We start from the raw sequence: 4,528 nt of genomic DNA, 5'->3' as shown, positions 1-4,528 counted from the left end.
CAAATATAACAGTTAGGCATAATACACATGTTGTTTATGGTAGGTAGCCTAAAATAAGAAAAAGCATTCTACTACATCGCTAAATATAAAAAAGAAAATACTAAATAAATAAATAATTAAGAATTTTTAAAAATCCACAACAATTAAAGTTTTGAGTTATGGAATGTAATTAGATAAAGATTGAAGATTATTGAATGTAATTTAATAAAAATAAAGAATTATTGAATAAAAAGTCTATGGAATAGTTGAAATTTTAGATGAAATGCATAAGCAATAAATATATTAAGGGCTCGTTTGATTTATCTTTTGTTGTTTGCTGTTTGCTATTTGATTATTTAGTGTTTGATAAAATTATAATTAACGGTTACTATTAGTATATAAAATGATTAATATATACGTTGAAGCAAAATCCGGCGAATGAGAACATAATTTCGACAAACATCAAAAGAAATTCAAAATTTAAAAGAGTCTCAAAATTTCAATTACTATATTGCAAAGATAAATTCAAATAATTAATTAATGTAATTTTTAAAAAAAAATTAATGGATGTGATTAAAAAGAGTTTAAATAATGTCATTGGCGTTGTTGGTGATGAACAGCTGGAAGATTGCATAAAAACAAAAGTAATTAAAACAAATAAATATGATAATCAAACCAATAATTGAAGCACACTAAATAAACCACAATAATGCATGGTGCTGTCCTTCTAGGTTGACGTTTACTCCATTAGATATCTAATTAATTAATTAATTAATTAATTAATTAATTAATGATCTAATACATTACTAGCTCCCTGAACTTGTCCAAAATGATAGATTGGCTCCTTGAACTTTGCAAATATCTCACCAGCTTCATAAACTTGCTTATTTTGTATCAGCAACTTTCTAAACTCGTCCATAAAAGTAGATTAGCTCCATGAACTTTGTAAGTGTCTCACCAATTATATAAACTTGCTTATTCTATAACAACTAAATACAAAAACTTATTAAACCTAAATTCTAAAAATACGTCTTCATCTATTCAAGAGCTAATTTTTTCGCTTCTCCTACCTTTCAACCTATTATAAGAGTTAGTATTGCAGGTTTGAGAAATTGACTGGATGAGGATAGAGAGTTAGTATTATGGTTTTTGTATTTAGTTGTTATAGAATAAGCAAGTTTAGGGAGTTTGTGAGACACTTGCAATGTTCAGGGAGCTAATCTATTTTTATGGACAAGTTTAGGGAGATGGTGATACGAAATAAGTAAGTTTAAGGAGCTGGTGAGACACTTGCAAACTTCAGGGAGCCAATCTACTATTTTGGACAAGTTTAGGGAAATGGTAATGTATTAGGCCTTAATTAATTAATGTGTAATTATTTTTTATGTGAAGAAGAAGGAAACAAGAAAAACAAACATTTTTTATGCGATATCATAATGATCAGTTTATTCACTCCCGTGTGACTAATTTGTCAGGAAAGCGACTGGGAGTGAAATTTGAGTTAACTTCTGTTTATGCAAGACTTCAGGATGGAGCAAAGCGAGAGTTTATAGAGGACATGGCAAGCCTTAAAGAACCATTCAAAACCCATGGGTTATAGCAGGGGATTTTAATTGCATTAAGTCTGCAAAGGAGAAACTAGGAGGTGCTCGTGTCCTTGCATCCCGTTGCTCGATGTTTTCCAGCTGGATCAATTCGCGACAGCTCATTGATATATATTGGCTTTGTGGGACCTCCATTTACCTGGTTTAGGACCTGTTCACCACGTACTCGTGTGGCGTGCCGGTTGGATCATGCACTATGTGATTCCAACTGGAGACATACGTTCGCAAATAGAATTATTCATCATCTTCCTAGACATAACTCTAACCATGCACCCATCCTGCTGGATCTCATGGAAGCACCTCCGGTTCGTGTTAATAGCCCTTTTTCGATTCCAAGTGGCTTGGACTGAACACACATGCTTTAAGGAAGCTTTAAATGCTTTATAGGATAGCTCGCAAGGAATGAAGCGTTGTCTAATTGATCTGGCAGCTAAGCTATTGGATTGGAATTCAAATGTGTTTGGGAATATTTTTTATCACAAGCAAAGGTTACTTGCTGGGCTAGCAGGGGTACAGAGAAGATTGTGTCAGGTAAATGAGAGGAATATGTTTCAGTTGGAATGTTGTCTTTCAAAGGAGCTGTCAGTAGTGTTACTCCAGGAAGAAATGTTATGGCACCAAAAGTCGTTCGCTGGATAAGATGTGAGGATCGTAATTCCTGATTTTTTCATACGACGACGCTTGTCAGAAGAAGGCGGAATCAGATTGATGGACTTCAAGACGACAGGGGCGAGTGGATTTGGGACTCTGATTGACTAAAAAAAATGGCAGTAGAGTATTATCACGATGTGTATGCTGAGGAAGAGAGAGATAGGCCGCGACTTCAAATGGTGCAGAATTTTCCTAGATGGGAGGCGTCGGCGTTAGTGAATCTGAACCAGCAATTCATGGAGGCGGATGTGAAAATGGCAATTTTTTCAATGGATCCTCTGAAAGCCCAGAAGATGATGGGTTTCAAGCTATTTTCTATCAAAAATATTGGGACGTCACTAGGTCCTCGGCTTCCTCCTGTGTTCTGAAAGCATTGAATACTGGAATGATTGAGGCAAACTTGAATAACACGCTAATCACTCTTATTCCTAAAATCCATGCACCTGTTAGTTTTTCCCAGTTTAGGCCGATCAGTTTGTGCAATGTTTTGTATAAAGCCATCACCAAGTGCTTAGCGCAGAGATTAAAGAAGCATCTTAGATAATTAATAGGACCGTGTCAAAACAGCTTTGTTCCAGGGAGACAGATCAGTAACAATGTCATTCTAATGCAAGAAGTTATCCACTCACTAAAAAGACGTACGAGTAGGAAAGGTGTAATGGTTCTTAAGCTTTATCTAGAAAAAGCGTATGACCGTCTCAACTAGGACTTCCTGCATGAAACCCTAACACTTCTGAAACTGCCTCAACACTGGGTTAATTTGATTATGACATGTGTCTCTTCACCGAAGTTGTCAATTTTATGGAATGGGGAAGCTTCTCAGGAATTTCAGCCTAACCGAGGGCTACGATAGGGAGATCCGCTCTCATCTTACCTTTTTGTCATGTGTATTGAGCGGTTAAGCCACCTGATTGTTGATGCAATTGCAAATAAAAGCTGGAAGCCTATTCGTGTTTCCCGGAAAGGTCCCTCCTGAAGGAAATTAAGGCTAAGGTATAGCAGAAGAAATATAAATTTTTTAGCCTACTTCCTTTTAACCATAGGATCCGTTAATCGTTATTTCATATAAAGATGGATAAGAAGAAATACATTTCGATGACCAATCTACCGTTGCAAACGAAGTGCCCACAACTTCAAAGGAAATGTAAACTGTTTACCAATCTGCCCCTATCTGAAACAGACCTTCTAGACCTCCGAACGACAATCCCTTCGGTGGAAACGTGGAAGAATATGTCTAGAAGCTACTGTCCAAAAATCGCGGCGATCCGACGGTTCAATCTGCGGGAATCCTCGAAATAGTGAACTGACCTGATGTAGGCGAAGAAAAACGAATTTCTCCCTTTTGATTGTTTTTCCTTCTTTCGTGAACACGGTGAGATTAAGTTAGAATCAACCCTTATGAGATGCAACCAAAATAGATTGCCTCTAATAAACCAACACAAGATCAAAGAGAAAGAGGGATGAATAAGATTAATCAATCGATGGAATGCCGAATGAATTCTTGTCCACGAACTAGGGGATGGAAATTCTTTTCTCCCTCTAATTAGTAATTTCGAAAATCACTATAGGGGGAGGTTATAGGCTTGGTCGAAATTCATTAGGGGAGGGGTATATATATTAGCTTGTATCTAAACCCTAGTTAGATAGGAATAGGTTACTTAATAGGAATCCAATTCGGAAAAGAATTCCTAATTATTATCTCACTATATATCTAATATAATTAGGATAATAATAAATAACCTAATTGGATAATAATAGGAGAATATTAATCTAATTAAAACTCCTAATTAAATTATCTCTTAATTAATTTAATTCATAATCCTAATCTAATTAGGATTAATGGAATAAAATTAATTCCTTACTAACATATATAAATTTCGGCCCCCTCCTAGTATTTGGGCCTTACTGGGCTTAATTGGGCTTCCATCTATTAATCATATCCATCTCTCATAAAACCATAGGGGTTTTATTTGAAACTATCCCTATAAAAAAAGTGAATTACTATTTACCACCCACTTTTTACTTATTACCGCCCCCTAAATGACATTTTTGCCCTTCCCCCTTATATTTCAAAAAATAAGTTCAAACTCCACAATCCTCATTTCTTCCCTCACTTTACTTCCGAACAACAATCATGGCTAGTCGTTCAGGCAAAGGAAAAGGAGCAATGATCCCCTCCCCCGATAAGCGTTTTTCCTAAATTTTAAAAAAACGATTTCCGTCCCCGAAATTTAGGGACAGAAAGCATGGCTGGATTTGCCTAGGCGTGTCCAGGGCCAGACCATCTCTAGGAC

This window comes from Euphorbia lathyris, chromosome 4 (genome assembly GCF_963576675.1).
Source record: "Euphorbia lathyris chromosome 4, ddEupLath1.1, whole genome shotgun sequence".
NCBI lineage: Eukaryota > Viridiplantae > Streptophyta > Magnoliopsida > Malpighiales > Euphorbiaceae > Euphorbia > Euphorbia lathyris.
The sequence above is the reverse complement of the archived record's forward strand: the minus strand, read 5'-3'. Positions refer to the sequence as shown.